Below are 17,523 nucleotides of genomic sequence, written 5' to 3' on the forward strand. Positions count from 1 at the left end.
TTTTCCTCTTCAGAAGGTTCCCAAATAGGGTTCCAATGAATATCGTACAACTCCTCTTCTGGGGCACGAGAGTTAAGCGGTTGAATACTCGGAATAACAGGAAGGGTATCACTAACAGCTGGTACCTCAGAAGCGACTACAGAGCCTTGGTCACATGGTATGGGAGACGGGATCGGTGATTCTGCCAGGATGATTTAACTCAAAATTCCTAGGAAAATATAAAATGAGAAGGGGAAACAATCCTAGAAAACTGAAATGCAGTCAAGATTTAGCAAGGAAAATGTGAACATGGTCGGATAAATTTTATGACACAAGAACAAAACTTGACCTTTTCATTTTTAAAGAGTCGAGAAAAGGACAAAATATGACTCTAGTCACCTTCGAATATTTAATGAGCCTGAAAGGACAAGTGCTCAGATGATCCTTTTCTTTTAGGGAGTCGAAAAGGAATGAAAGTGACTACTCTGGAGAACTAGATAAAAGGTTTACCAGAAAAACCGTAAAACTACATATACACCTTGGTGATCAAATGAAAGAGAAATGACAAAGGGCTTTCCATATGACAGTCAATCTTCCCAAATGCTATGTTTGGTGTGTTACGATTCATAAGGTGGAAGACACAGCTTCCTATGGATGTAGGATAATAACCTAGTGGGGTCTCGTAATCTATACTCGATGGTACGGGGAGCACAAGTCCGTACTAGCAACTACTGAGTCACAGAAGGAGGAATCACCGCATTAAGTTCCAATGCCTTGTTAACTTCATTCAATTAATTATATAGTTTATCTTTAATTAGGTTTCAGTTTTTAGGCCCTATCATATGTATGTCAAAAATCCCTAGGATGCAACTAGAATGAGTAAAGCATCAATCGTTTTGATGAACACCTACTTAAAGAAAGGTAGAGAGTTCATTCCCAAGTAAACACAAAACCAAGACAAGAAAATGCAAGCACTAAGAAACACAATGCATCAACATGCTAATCCTACAGTGCATCGATACTACTAATGAAAGATTTAAAGTTTGCTTTCCAATTTCTCACACATGAAAATTCGTAATGAAAATGTACTTTCACTTTAGTATACTAAATGAATGCAATCTCTTGATTTTTTTTTTTGAATTTAAAAGGAAAAACAATCAAGTGTAAACCTGATTTATCCAAACAATTATGATCAATGCTTGATAGTGAAGAAATTGAATCAATATGAAAAATTGGTTCAATAATCAACACTAAAAATCAACCAGCAAGAAAACAAGCAACAAAAAGCCTCAAGCAAATCAATAAGATAGTTGCGGATGAATCTTGGATAGACAAGTAACCCAAGAAAATGGTTTGAAACACTTAAAAGAGCTAGGTCACCGTGTCTAAAAAACAAGACTCACTCAAATGAAATCAAAGAGAAGCAAGCCTTAACCAAAGCAATCAAAGAAAGTTGATGGGAGATAAAAAGCAACAGGGGGTAAACAAGACTAATGGTTTTAGGAGACAAAGTTGTAAAAAACAACTTGCACAGGAATCGTCGCGAGCCTATAACAAGCAACTTGTGATGATAAGCCAATCGTCGCAAGTGTAGAGACAACAACTGAGCGACGTTGTCATAGGGGTACACCTATCTTCTGCAACAGTCTGATTTCAGGAAAAGTCACGACTGTACGACAGGTAATCAGCGACGCACAGATTTACTAAAGAGGACAGGGCAACATCATCGTAGTTGTTAAGCTATCTTCAGCGACGAGTTTAAAAAAGGGAAAAGACAAGTGACAACACCCGAAAAACACCAGGCTATCCTTCCAAATAGTAAGGGGAATTCTCAGATTGACCTAGGTAATCCAAAAACTGAAGGTGCAACCCCAAAAGTTAAGAGACACTAAATCAAGAGACAAACCAAGAGTAAACAAGAAGAAAACATACAAAGGATTCCCCAGTGGAGTCACCAACTTGTGAAGTAGGAAAGTGTTCCCTCTACGGACAGAGGCAACCCCTTTAGCCCTAGAGTGGGTCTAGCCACAGAAAAACAAAACAACAATCAATTTCCTTAAATAGTCATCGTTGGAGGCCTACCTCAAAATCAGTGTTTGGTGAAGCTTCCGTTGCATCGCTCCAACTTCTGTTTCCTTCTCCTTAATAAGAAATCGGCCTGAAGCACCACAAGAAAACAACAAAGCACGTAACCGAGAACAACAATAATCTATTTACTTATAAATTCAAGGAATCATAAGCTATCAAGTAAATTTTACACAAGATATAGGAAATAATTATTGATTGTATTAATTTAACTCAAGAGCAAAGCTTACAACCAAGCCTTGGCATCGCAAGCCTTCTTAGAGGATCTAGCCGGTATATTTCTTCAAGCATTCACTCTCAAGAATGGGTCTCCCAAATGGATAATATCTCTCTCTCACTCAAAATCTCTGATGCAAGGGTAAGGAACTCCACAACCTCTTACCAAACTATCAACAATTCCACGCTTGTCAAAATCACACCAAATCTATTTAATCTGTTTCAATCCAAAACCAAGAACTAGAAACTAGCAACCATTAACTACCTGATCATAGCAATGGTGAGTGCTTTTATAGGAGGAGGAGCCTCCATGAAATGAGGGAGAGGGAGCTTATCCTCAAGGGAGGTTTCACAAGAGGCAGAACTGCCATCCCAAAGGAGGAAAGTCGACCAATCTGACCCAACAAACAGTTCTAGAATCATCGAGAAGGTCGACTGTTTGAACTAATTTGCTAAATCTAGATCATCGAAAGTCATAAACTAGGGCTTAGAGATGACATCACAAGGAAGCAATGTGTTCGAACCAATCATCACAATTAATATCTCGAGGACCTGCACTAAGCCCTAAAGTTCGACCATCATAGGAAACATGTGTACATCTACGACAATGTCACGATGATATAGTTCAGAATAGAGGAACATCGCAGACGTAAAAGGGTTTACTTGTGACGATGCAAAAACTTAGGCAAAAAGGGTTAATATTCAGTATTAGAGAGCACTTGTTTAATCTTCTTACATGAGTGGGAAGATATGGACATGTTTATTTGATGCATGACACAATGGAAGGACTAAGATGAGGTCAATGACAAATTACTGTGTATCAATGCCACACAAAGCCCGCATCAGCTAATGTCGATTGCCCATCCAAGGGAACAAGATCACTGCTCACCGATGCATGCCACAAAACATCGCTTGAGGTATTTCAGCCAACCGCACCGCATTGGGCGCAAATGACCATCTCCCCTGCTCCCTAACATATTGCAGTGAGTGCATTTGAATGGGATGCAACGCCTAGACAGACATGCCCTCGACCGAGGCCTCGGGCACAGATTGTTTTCAGAAACTTGATGATTCATGGGATTCTGCAATTCACACTAAGTATCGCATTTTGCTACGTTCTTCATCGTAACAAGAGCTGAGATATCTATTGCCAAGAGTCATTTCCATGTATTACCGAAAAATCCACCACAACAGTGAATAGGTGCACCCACCACAACAAATGTAAGGCTAAGGGCCAAAAGGAGGAAAGGAAGAAAAACACATGAAAGAAAGAGAAACAAAGGCATCTACCCCCTCACAAGAGGAGGCTCAAATAGAGAACAGTCTCCTCGAGCCCCATGCCCTCACAAAAAGGGGGAAATGCATGGAACAACAATCGAGAAGGATTAGGGTGGCCACCCCAGGAGCTCGCACTCCTTTTAATCCTTCCTGAACACCAGTCCACAACAATTCTGCCTTTTATCCATAAGGCTAGGGACTGAGAGGAAGAAGGGAAGAAAACAAGGTGAAAGAAATAGAGATCAAACATGGCTATCGGTTCATAAGGGGAGGCTCAAACAAAGCATAAGCCTTCCAAGCCCCGTGCCTTCGCAAAAATGGGGGAACTGAATGGGATGACGAACGAGAAGTACTAGGGTGGCCACCCCGAGAGCTCACACCGCATTTCATCCTACCCTAACACTAATATGCAATAATCCCACCTTTTCTCCATAAAGCTAGGGGCCAAAAGGAAGAAGGGAAGAAAACAACATGAAAGAAATGGATATCAACCGTCGCTACCGACTCACAAGGGGAGGCTTCAAATAGAAAACAGGATTCTCCAACCCCATGCCTTGGCAAAAAGGGGGGGAACTGTAGGAGATGGTGATTGAGAAGGACTAGGGTGGCCACCCTAGGAGCTCGTACTACATTTCGTCCTTCCCGAACACCAATCCATAACAATCCCACCTTTTCTCCGTAAAGATAGGGGCCAAAAGGAAGAAGGGAAGAAAACAACGTGAAGGAAAGAGAGGTATCAAACGTGTCTACCAGCTCACAAGGGGAGGCTCAAATAGAGAACAAGCTTCCCTAACCCCATGCCTTCGCAAAAAGGGGGGAACTACAGGGGACGCCGATCGAGAAGGACTAGGGTGGCCACCCCAGAATTCGCACTACTTTTCATCCTTCTTTAACACCAATCCACAAAAATCCCACCTTTTCTCTGTAAATCTAGGGGCCAAAAGCATGAAGGGAAGAAAACAACATGAAAGAAAGAGATATCAAACCTGGCTACCGACTCACAAGGGGAGGCTCAAACAGAGAACAAGCTTCCCAAACCTCATGCCTTCACAAAAGGTGGGGAACTGCAGGTGACGACGATCGAGAAGGACTAGCGTTGCCACCTTGGGAACTTGCACTACTTTACGTCCTTCCCGAACACCAATACAAAAAAATCCCACCTATTCTCCATAAAGCTAGGGGTAAAAGGAAGAAGGGAAGAAAACAACACCAAAGAAACAAAGATCCCAAGAAAAGAGAGAAGATCAACAACACATTGAGTAGATGTCTGCTAACCAAAAGGAAATCAAACAAGGCACCCAATCAAAAAGCATCCCACCTCTTCACACCCTCCCACATACTACGGCACAACACCCTTTCTAGCTTATAACATTACAAACAACAATCAAACAACCAAGCAAATAAATCACAACCTAAACTTGACCACTAGAAAAGACAAGAGCCACGATGAGACTAGTGTTTGGAGCACATTACTAAGAGGTAAACGACCCCCCAACCTGGCACAAGGCTTCAAACGACAAATAGACTACTAATAACAAACCCACCTTGCTATTGCACCCCTCCATGTACAAAACACCCAACAACCTTTCCAGCGAGAAAGTCAACGGGGATCAAGAATAAAACTCCAAAGAGTAGTTGTCACGGGCCAACACTTAATGTTGGAGAAAGCCATGGGCCATAAATACATCAATGGTGCAAGGCCACTAAAGATAGGGATGTTCGTAAAGTGCACACCATGAAACAACGAAATGACCAAGTCCCACAAAAAACCGTCAATCCAAAGGGAGGAACAAAGACACAACCCGCTACTTCTTTTTTCCTTAGAAGGGGAGTGGCTCATGAGAGGATGAGGAATTCCCTCAATGGCAAAGGCACGAGATAAGATTACCACCCTGATGCCTATTAGTGGGGAAAATTGCAATCTCGATGGAGCTTAAACCGAGGGAGGGGTTTTTCATTACCTGGACACCCAACACTTCTGCGAGGGCATATCAAGGAATGGTCGGGAGGACTAGGGTGGCCAACCCAATGGGTTGAACCACTCTTCATCCATCCCATACTGACCCCACCCCGATAATTTCCCCTCATAGAAGGTTTGAGCTACCAGGCACGTGTGCAACCACTCCCTCGACCCAACCACTAGCAAAAAAGCTCACCCAAGCAACACATCAACCACCGTCACCTTTTCGAGAGAACCAAATATTGAATCCCACACCCTTGGCCCATGCCTTGCAACAAAAAAAATGCCGAGAACCACCGCTAAAAATGAGTCTAAATTTATCCATCGTATTTCCCAAGCACCTCAACTACAGCAACCATGCCCAACTGAATAGATTGTCGGAAGGGCTCCCAAGAAACAAGCTTCCGAACCCCCTACAGAAACACATTGGGGGAAAGAAAAACAAAGGATGGGTGGGACAAGCACAAGCATGGCTTGCAAGCACACACACAAAAAAACAAGTGTTACCTCAAGACAAGCAACCAACAATGTTCCCGCCAAACACCAAACCCGCTCCCTAGAGACACACCACAGAGTCCCACATTGTAGTCAAAACCCAACCAACCTAAACCAAAAAAGAAAACCCCTACTATCAATGATCCTACCATAGGTTCACCTATGGTAACCTTGTTACAACTTCTCCTTCCTCTAAATAATAAGGTTCAATGAACTCTCACGATTTCGATGGTGGCGAACCACTATCATCGACACAATTTCAACACTTCACTAGATCATTCAATCACTAAGAGTGATAGGCGGTGTGTACAAAGGGTAGGGACATAGTCAACACGAGTTGATGACATGTCCTTACTAGGAATTCCTCATCCAAGACCAATAATTGCAGTGGTCTATCCTCATCACGATGCAATTTGAGAAGATTTCCTGAGCCTCTCGAACCAGGAAGAAAAACTCGTTGGCTGCATTAGTGTAGCATGCGTGCGGCCCAAAAAATCGAAGGGCATCACAGACCCATTATTGCCTCAAAATTCCATGGCCTAAATATCCATAGTCCCTCTAAGAAGCTGGTCGCGAAGGGGAACCTCCACGTAGCTAGTTAGCAGGCTGAGGTCTCGTTTTTTATCAGAATTAACTAGACAAATCGCATCACCAAATAAGAAAGGCCATGCACCACCACCCATAGAATCAAGAAAGAGCTCTGAATCTGTCAATCCTTACTATGTCTGGACCTGGTAAGTTTCCCTATGTTGAGTCAAATTAAGCCGTAGGTTCCACTCCTGGTGGTGCCCTTCTGTCAATTCTTTTAAGTTTCAGCCTTGCGACCATACTCCCCTTGGAACCCAAAAACTCTGATTTCTCATAAGGTGTTAGCGGAGTCCTTAGAGCAACATCCACCGATCCCTGGTCGACATTGTTTATAGTTGAGACTAGGATTGTATCTGATCGTCTTCGAGCCCCCAACTTTCGTTCTTGATTAATGAAAACATCCATGGAAAATGCTTTCACAGTGGTATTTCCTTCATAAATCCAAGACTTTCACCTCTAACAATGAAATATGAATGCCCCTGATAGTCCCTATTAATTATTAATCTGGTCCCGAAGGCCAACACAATAGGACCAGACTCTTATCACGCTATTCAATGCTAATGTATTCAGAGCATAAGATTTCTTTGAGAACTCTAATTTTTTCAATGTAACAGTGTTGGAGCCGTGACCCAGCCAATTAAGGCTAGGTGCACGCTGCCAACAAAAGGGACAGAAGGGCAAGTGCACACAGAGTAGGTAGACCTACCTTTACAACCCAAGATCCAACTATGAGATTTTAACTAGAACAACTTAAATATACGCTATTGGAGCTGGAATTACCATGGCTATTAGCACCAGACTTGCCCTCCAATGGATCCTTGTTAAGGGATTTAGATTGTACTCATTCCAATTACCAGACTCGATGAGCCCAGTACTGTTATTTATTGTCACTACCTGCCCATGTTAGCATTGGGTAATTTGTGTGCCTACTGCCTTCCTTGGATGTGGTAGCTGTTTCTCAAGCTCCCTCTCCAGAATTGAACCCTAATTCTTTGCCACCCATCGCCACCATGGCAAGCCTCTATCCTACCATTGAAAGTTTATAGGCAAGAAATTTGAATGAAGCATCGCCATCACAAGGGCTGTGTGATCCGTCAAGTTATCATGATTCACAGGAGAAGCAAGTAAGCCCGCACCGGCCTTTTATCTAAAAAGTGCATCCCTTCCAAAGAGTCAGGACTTGGTGCACATATTAGCTCTAGAACTACTACAATTATTCTATTAGTATGGTACCATCCAAAAAACTATAGCTGATTTAATGAACCATGTGCCGTTTCACAGTCTGAATTAGTTCATACTTAGACATGCATGGCTTAATCTTTGAGAGAAGAATATGATTATTGGCAGGATCAATCAGGTAGCACCCTCCCACTTCAAATAGAATTCCCAGTGCTCTCTTACCAAGAGCCAACTTGAACACCCATCAAGTCAAATAGATTTCAAAATTTCATGTAAAACTTGTATGCCTTGCACCTCTTGCATCCCAAGAAGGAAGTACACACAACATGCCAAGGACATGGCGAACAAATGGGTAGACTAGCCGAGCCACAACACGCCAAGGCCACTTAAGATTTTGCAACCATGCCCCAAACAACAAGAAAACAAGCGATCACTCACCCACTCCCCTAGAAATGCCTCCACACCCCACACCGAGGCCACCTAGGAGTCCACTTGGATAGCAGCAATGGTGGACCTCGATCTCCCAATCGCCTGCGGTAACCTCGATGTAAGGGAAATAAATGGAGAACAACCAACCATGAAACCTCTATATTATAAATGAGCCCCAACCCTCCCTTCCCAGCACCGAGGCCACCTAGGAATCCACCCGAACAGCAAGAAAAATGGACCTCAATCCCCCGATGGCCTGTGGTAGCCTCGATGCGAAGGAAAAGGAAGGAAATAAAAATAGGATGACCGACCACAAATCCTATTGTGATGCAGGAAAGTGTTCCCTCTGCGAACATAGGCAACCCCTCTAGCCCTAGAGTGGGTCTAGTCACAAACAAGGACAAACCAACAATAGCTTTCCTTAAACAGTCATAGTTGGAGGCCTACCTAAACTAGTGGTCGATGGAGTTCCGTTGCGCTGCTCCAGTTTCTGCTTCCTTCTCTCAATGAGTAATCAACCTGAAACAATGCAAAGGAAATACAACAAAGCACGTAACCAGAACAACAAATGATTTATTTACTCACAAAGTCAAGAAGTCATGAGCTATCAAGTACATTACATACAAGACATAGGAAAACATCATTGATTGCATTAATTATGAAATAAGAGTAAGCTTACAACCAAAGTCTTGACGTTGCAAGCCTTCTCAGAGGGATCCATCCAGCATGTTCTTCAAGCATTCACTCTTTGAAGATGGATCTCCCAACATACAAGTCTCTCTCACTCACAAGTTTTACATAAGAGTAAGGGCACTTCACATCCTTCCTCAAGCTACCAAAAAACCCACACTTGTCACACTCACACCAGCTATCTAGCAAACTCACAGTACTATCAGCGACACTCCAAAGACTATGAATTCCAAACTAGCAACACATAGCAATGGTGAGAGTTTAAATAGGAGAAGGAGTCTCCATGAAAGCTGGGAGGATGAGCTTATCTCCAAGAAAGGTAGTAAAAATGACAGAACAGCCATGCCAGAGAAAGGAGGGCGACATAAACTAGGCCAACAACTAGGTCTGGAGTCATCTGGAAGGCCGACTGTTGGAACAAACTCGCCCAATCTGGATCATCGCTGGCACATAACTGGTCTGCTGCACTGACATCACTATTCAAAAACGTAGCTAGTCAGATCATTGTGGGAAACTACAAGTGACAGTTGAGCTGGCACATGAAATTTGACCATCGCGGGAATCACATGTACTTCCATGATGGCAGTGCTTTTGGACTGTTTTGGAGTGCCCATCAGCACGTTTATTTAGCCAACAGATGCGATGAGGCAGAAACTTTGGCAAAGTGGGTCATTTGGAAACATCGGAGAGCATGAGCATGAATGACTTTGGACTCATGACACAATAGGAAGACTGGAGTGAAGACAGTGACAAATTACTATGTAAAAGATGCCCCCTAAAGTATGAAGCCCGAGAGAGAGGGAGGGGGGAAATGCTTTACGAAACTGATTGAACTAGAACACCATATGGAAGAACCCGCATGCAAGTACAATTGATATCCCTGATAATGAAGTACATGTAGTCTAGGCATGGGCGCAGCCATCCAAAAGACATATGAAATAGGTTTGTGGTATGGAAGTAGCCATCTAGATAATGAGACCATGATGATGATAAAGGTACGGTCGCAGCCATCCACGAAGACTATGGTATGGTCGCAGCCATCCATCAATGAGTCATGTAATCATAAAACCAATCCACGCAGCCTGAACATTCGTAATCTGAGTTTGGGGTCCTGAACCCATCTGACCCTAGTACAAGTCATAACATGCGCATAGATGTGCTAAGGTCGAGCATGATAGGACATCGCTTGATTACCGGTCAATGATGAAGTCCATTAACAAGTGCGACAGAGACCACCAATAATGCTAGTGGCTCTCAAGGTACTGTCCAGCACAATCCACGAAGTGTGAAAAAGGAAATGAAGTCGAACACTCGTGGAATCACCCAGTCACCAATGATGAAAGTCGATCGTTAGGTGCGAAGAACTTGCCATTGAGGCATGCAAGCTCTAAGGTACCAAAGGGGATCTCTAAGTCAATCTCCTAGATAATGAGCTAATGTCGACAGGAGATGACCCGTCACAGGAGGGCCATAATGTTTCCCCCATCAACGACACAAGATGAGGAACAAGTGGTAGATGGCAAAACAAAGTATTAGAGGAGAAGACGAGGGTGTAAACATCAGAAGGATTATACTCTTGAACATGTTGGCGACACGACTTCGGAGGGGGGTGGTAGCATTCAGGCACCAAGGGATCAGAGGCTTGAAGGAGATGGCATGAATCGAATGGGATGAGGCTAGAATGATAACCCAAACCCGCAGAAAGCCAAATGACGATGTATGGATGTCCCAACCCGACACGAAGCAAAAGTGTTGATGTTCAAGAGTGACTAGCTGCCATAGAAAATCAATGATAAACCTATTGTTTAGTCCAACCTAGTAATATTTTAACAAGCCCTAGGAAGGAGAGGCTCGATTCTCGTCATGGTGACGAGTCCAATGTTGCCAGGGTTTAATGAGTCGGACATAGGTAAAACTCGGAGTCTCTTTCATGTTTAGAGAGTTTGAAAAAGACACAGAAAAGAAAAATCCAGGGGGGTCCTTTTTCGTAAATTTGTGTCTCTCGAGCCCGAAAAAAGTATAAAATGATATTCGAAAGAACTGTCTGACCATTACGATCGAGGAGTACTTTTCGTAACTAGTGACTTCAACCTGAAAAAGTAGAAAAGTGGTCGGAAGCACGTTGTTTTGCAACCAATTACGAGCTTGAAATGACAAAAGCCCTGCGATCGTTTTGTGTTTAAATGGTCGAAAAAAGAGCTTAAAGGCGACCGCCTCCCGTTTCTTTTAACGAGTCAAGAGGGAAACTCGACTATCTTTTCATTTGTTAAGTCGAAAAAGTGCTTAAAGACGACTCTTTGGATCAAGTGCATATGAAACTATCATAATTCCACCACCTGAAGCCTTGCACAAAAACATGCCACACATAACTCCATTCGATATAAAATGAACAATATTCATAAAAACATAGTTAAAAAATCATGGTTTGACTATCCTTATGGAAAAATAATGAGAAAAACCCACATTTATAAAATGTAACTTTTAAATTTTCCAAAATCACTATAAAAAGAAATTAACCCATTCATTTTTACCATAGCACTGTTCAATTCACCTTGGAGCAACTTGGAGCACTGAAGTTGGCGAGTGAAATTTGGCCCTGTCCATGCATCATTCATCCTGAAACTGGTTCCAGGTAGACACACATTGCCCTGTGATTCAATTTAATGCTTTTTTCATTTGCTTTGAACATTCCAAGTGTTATTTTAGGTGGCTTTTCAAACCGAGTTTCGTCGCTCGGTCATCATGGGTTTACCCTATCGAGTCCACAATGGCCAAAAAGATTTACACAAGGCATGCCCTGATCATCGCAGAAGAGTGATGTACTTCCGAGATGACCACAGAAAAAATGAACTAGAGACCTCGCGTCATCCTATCTGTTTCTAAAACAGATGCGACAGCGACATAAAATCATGATTTTATGAAAATTCCGCATCGAAATTTCTAAAAGAAGTTCTAATCCAATTTTTCTCATCTTGCAGGCTATAATGGCATTCGTCTGGCAAGAATGCACACATGATAACAATGATATAGAATCTTTTGCTGATGTGGGGTGCCGAAATGCACTACGGGCATGCGAATTGCTCAAATTCTTCCTAACTCCACACCTACGGTCACAACTTGACTCGCTGGAGCTACTGATCAGGGCCTGGAATCCCATGGATGAGAAATTCATCATCTGAGGCCGGGATATAAAGTTTGACTCTACAAACATATATTTTTTGACCAGGCTGTCCCGTCGAGGAGAGAGGCCCATTCTGGAGGGGCAGCGACCCGGGGGTGATTCCTTAGATATGTTGATAGCGCAAGTGTGCCCATGGGCACGCAAGACAAGGAGTGGGAAGGTGGAAATCCCAACAGTGGATGATGTAGTCCTTCATGCTATGCTTTTTATGGTGACATGGGTAGTGGGCTCCCAAGCTGAACATAAGGCTTCGAAGACCCAGCTCCGGCTGGCTCTAGAGTGTCTCAATCCCATCATGTTTAATTGGGCAGCGATGGTGACGGCGAACATAAAGAGGCAACTCACCAACTGTCATCACGGAGAGATGAAGTAGTTTGGTTATGGATCCATCTTAGTCCCGCTCATGCTAGAGCGGGTGCCGAAACTACAGTTGCAAGACATGGATTTGGACTTACCCAGGCCACGTGAGACAAGGGCCACGTGGTGGGCTCACATCATGCCACGAGGAGGTGGCGGACGACCAGTGGTGTGGGGGACATTTCTCTGAGAGTGGCTGAAGCGACAGATGATCTTCGTGGAGGATTGGCCATATGCCGGCATGGACTTCCATAGAGATCCTGGCATGCAGCTGCCCGCTGGAGAGTAGTGGGATGAGGGTGGTAAGACACTTGATCATATTTTTTCATTTTTATTTTTATGATGTTTTTTTATTTTTTCATGTACATGTCCTAATGATGAATGCTATGGTATGCAGATGTAGGACCAGTGAGACCCCTCGGACTGGCTCTAGAGGCACGGAGGGATGCACAAGGCATTGGAGCACTAGCCCTGGCTCCTCCAGAAGATGATATGATGGGGACAGTGATCCGGAACGTTGAGGGCCTGCTAATAGGGATTCCATATTACATGGGGATCGAGGACGTACCCAGAGCATCCCAGATCCACACAGTAGGAGTGGAACCCAGGATGCACAACCTGTTGAGGCAGGTGACACGAGCAATAGTGTACTATAGGGAACACAACCCACTGCAGTAGACACCTAGGTTTTTATTTCTTGCTGGTGATTTTTGAGAGACATGTGTCTCAGATGTACGGAGAACACAGACTCTATTTGGACATCTACACTTATTTTTGAGCGCCTCGGTGCACCACACGATATATATATATATATATATATATATATATATATATGCATATTCCTATGGTCTATTATCGTGCTTTACATGCATTCTTCTATGATGTTTTGATTACATGTTACGCAAATGTCTGTCCAATACATGATTAGCAAATGCATCAGTTAGCGTGTTTAATCGTCGTGGAATATGTTGATATGTAATGAAATCAAAATCCCTCTCTAACAATTTAACACGTAAATACAACTTTAAAATGCGATGGTCTCTGACGGAGACCAATGTAAGGTGCAACAGGCATCTGCACAAGAAGCAAGAGACATAATAAATGGCAATCACGTTTTCACACCAAGCCAAAAACATGAAAGCGCATACACACACGGTAATTACGAGGTGTGGATGAGGTTTGGGTTCATTTTTACACAAGCTTGAACCATGGAGAACTCTGCTTGGATTCGGTTTCATGTTTTCACAAGCTTGAAATGAAAAAACTATGCTTGTTATAAATTTGCATGCCCCTAGCATGATGACGCAAATCGAGGTGCATGCCCCACAAGCTTCATTGCATTCAACGAAGTGGATGGAATGAACGTTCACTTGTGAGATTTTGGAAAAGACTCGACTTGGATTTTACGAGATCTTAAGCAAATACTCAATTTGGAGAGTGAGATTGTTTCATTTTTTAATGAGTTCGACATGGTAACAGAACCATCCTCATAACCCTTGTTTCATTTTTAAGCGAGCTTGACACAAGATCAGGAACTATGCTCGTAACCCTTGTTTCATTTTTAAACGAGCTTGACACAAGATCAAGAACTATGCTTGTAACCCTGTTCATGGGCCAGCCAAGAACATGGCTCCCAAGAGGCTTTCACGGAGTGGAAGAAACACACTCTGGGAGGAACCCAGGTCAGGATGGACCAACGGTAGATCCGGTTCCAATGCCCCAAGTACATCTTGTACTAGACCAGCTGCGTGGTCATTAGCAGAGGTAGAGATGGAATGGGTAGCCACATAATTGACCAATGGCAAGGAAGTACTGCTTGAGAGCAAGAACCGAGAGGGGATGACTGTTGCGCAGGAGGCACCAGGGGACGAAAGAATGATAATTGATCTATAGTCACTATTCTTCCCTCGTGTGGAAAACAAACCACACAGAAAAGGGACGAAACGAGGGCCCCCATGTCATAAATATAGACACGGCCAAGGAGAAGACTGAAATTCACACCTTGGACAACCATGGCGTCTATATAGACGGTTTTTTCCCCCAAAGAAACAGGAAACTTCAGGAGGATCCCTATAGGTTGACAGGGTGCTCCGTCGAATGCCAACAGATTCTGTGTGACTGGCACAAGCTGTGCGGAACCCAAAGCTTTCCAAGTAGTGGAAGGAATAAGACTGACATACGCACCCTCATCGAAGACAATTCCAAGTACCGCTTTATTGTAGGTGTATATTGTAATCTCGAAAGTCACATAGGATGGAAGATGGAAAGCCGTCAAATGACTCCAGTTGAAGGTGACGACCAAACCACTTGGTGGGGAAATCGTTTGATTGCCCCCCTGCCCCCCAGGATTCGGAGAAGGACTCTCAGGATCGTCTAGGATAGGAGAGTCGATTTTGGATGCTGGAGAATCTGATGAGATGAGGAGAACATGAGCATGATGCTCTTCTGAGACAGAGTGATCAATAGGTGGTAAACCCAGGTTGACACTCTTTCCGACCAATGGTTGGTCTGGAGCAGGCTTAACACAACCAGGCTCGGAAGGAGGAGGATGGACAAGAGAAGAATCTGAGTCAATCTCCTTGTTGTTGGAGGGAGGGTCTGAAGGGAGCTACTGATAACCAATGGGGAGCTAGGGTGAAGAAGCTGTAATACTTTCCAAAATGGCGGAAGCTTTATCCATGAGAGGACAAAGGTGAAGGGGATGGATGCCTTCACATAGCCTACAGGGGAATAAAATCTTCCCATCCTTCTTACTATTGCCAGTTGTGAGGATAGCATCATCTTGAGCATCAGAGGATGATGAGAGACGAACTGGATCATGAGACCATACTTCTAGGATCCTTGGAATGCCAGGAAAATCACGAAGAAGATGGTCACCCTTGCATAATTTACAAGGAAACTTAACCTTTCATGGAGTAGCAGAAGGTGGTTCAACCTGGGATGGACCCAGAGTAGTAATTGCATAGGTGGCCTTAGATTTATCGGACTTCTTCTTCTTCTTCATCTTCTTCTTCTTCTTCTTCTTAGGCTCCTGGTTACTTAATGTGAGACTTTCACCAAGCGAAGGAGGAGAGGAGGAGGCGGAAATAGGGGAAGAAGGCATCGACTCAACCTTGGATTCAACATGGCTTGGTTCAGATGAAGGAGATGATGGAACAGGAGTCATGACACTCGCGACCACCGAGATTGAAAACAACCATATGGGCAAATCAATTGTTAACCCAGGCAAAGACAAGGTTGCCATATTGTTATAGAAATTTTTGTGCCTTACAACATGAAGCATGAAATGTCCATAATATAAGGGATCCAAAGTCCCTAAACATGTTGTTCCTACCCCTAGAGGAACAAGGTCAGCAAACCACAGCACTGAACAAAAGTTCTCCACCTGAAAACACTCAAAAACAAGGCAATTCTGGATCATGTCAACTGCTCCACTGAGCATCTGCGCTGAATGTCAACTGCTCCACTGTCTACCTGCGTTGAATGTCAACTGCAAAGAAGGCTACCTACGTTGGGTGAGTTTGGACATGTGGCACAGTCATTCCTCAAGGTGTCAATGCCCAGGAAGCTTCCAAAATGACACTTGGATCAGGGAATTCGACTGGTGATGAGTAAGAGGTTCTAGATCTCCAAGTGGAAGCAAGAACCTCCAAGTGGACTCAAGAACTGAAGAAGAACTAGAGTGGGAGAGGACACTAGTCACATCTCAGGCTGACTCATCCTCTCTTCAAACTCCTATATATGGATCTCTCTCCCATGAGATCCAGAGGAGGGAATCTTGTGAATGTAAAGAATTGCTGTTGGTTTGAGTTTAGAACTATTGGGTGATTTGCTTTGAAGGAGGTGAAGAGGAGATTTCTTTCTGCTGGGAAGGTGATGCTGGATTGGGCCTTTTATGGTTGTATCACTTCCTGAACCTTACTTCTTCCATTAATAAAGCATTTGAGGTTCTTCTATATGCATGTGTCTCAATGGTGTATTGTTATACTTGTGTATTTGATTTATTCTAATCCTTGAATCAATTATGAATGTATGCTTCTTGTAGTTTCCTTCTCTTGCCATTCTGCAGGATCTTGGTGTAGCTGGGGCCAGTGAAAGAGCAAAGAGCTAAGGGCAAGCAGCAAGGAGAGAAGATTGGATCAACCATTAGCGAAAGACATCAGTTAGTGGATCTCTTTCTCCCCTCTTTTACATCTCATAAAGAAGTAATCTCAGATAGCTTTGCTTTGATTGTTGCTAAGGAACTATCACCCTTAGAGTGGGATAAGGTCATTCCGTATTGGATACTTTTCCCAACAACACATATATGGAGCATCGACATTTCCAAAGGAAGGAAACGGACCAAGATTTCCATTTGAGGGAAAACCTTGGCTGGTAAGCTCGGGGAAGGTCGCCATCGAGAACAAAAAGGAACCCTACTCAAGCTAACACAAATAAGATCTAACCGGGTAAATATGAATCTTGGTCAAATAAATTTTAAGACACAGGAACAAAACTTGACCTTTTCATTTTTAAAGAGTCAAGAAAAGGACAAAAGATGACTCTAGTCACCTTCAAATGTTTAATGAGCCCGAAGTGACAAGTGATCAGATGGACCTTTTCTTTTAGGGAGTCCGAAAAGGAACGAAAGTGACTACTCTAGAAAACTAAGCAAAAAGGTTTACCAAACAAATCCGTAAAATTTCATATACACCTTGGCAGTCATATGAAAACCAAGGACTTCCCGTACGGTAGTCAATCTTCATGAATGCTTTACGGCTTGCAAGGTGGCAGACACAGCTTCCTATGGATAAAGGATGATAACCTAGTAGGGTCTCCCCATATACTCGATGGTACATGTGAGCACAAATCTGTGCTAGACCACTATTGAGTCACAGAAGGAGGAATCACCCAACCTTGAGTGGAAACAAAAGTGACTAGGTTTAACGATGTCGGAGCACGTCTTTAGCCTAGACCTCTAAATGTGTGCGTTATGTTCCAATGCATTGTTAGATTTATTTAGTTCATTTTAAAGTTGATCTTGGATTATGTTTCAGTTTTCAAGCCTTACCGTATGTATATAACAGAACCTAGGATGCAGCTAGAA

General features: G+C 43.2%; 1 non-coding gene and 1 pseudogene across 1 annotated transcript; both read right to left on the bottom strand.

Annotated features, from left to right (window-relative positions):
* Positions 1–3,285: 3,285 nt before the first annotated feature.
* On the bottom strand, positions 3,286–3,439 carry LOC149168426 (5.8S ribosomal RNA). The gene has a single exon (XR_016259968.1). It is a non-coding gene; the product is annotated as a 5.8S ribosomal RNA (ribosomal RNA).
* A 2,711-nt stretch (positions 3,440–6,150) lies between these two features.
* LOC149168427 (18S ribosomal RNA) lies at positions 6,151–7,961 on the bottom strand (annotated as a pseudogene).
* Between the last annotated feature and the right edge of the window lie 9,562 nt (positions 7,962–17,523).

The sequence above is a fragment of the Pinus tabuliformis genome, chromosome 4_2, assembly GCF_031772625.1.
Source record: "Pinus tabuliformis cultivar Carrire ecotype Pingquan chromosome 4_2, CPIR1, whole genome shotgun sequence".
Taxonomy (NCBI): domain Eukaryota; kingdom Viridiplantae; phylum Streptophyta; class Pinopsida; order Pinales; family Pinaceae; genus Pinus; species Pinus tabuliformis.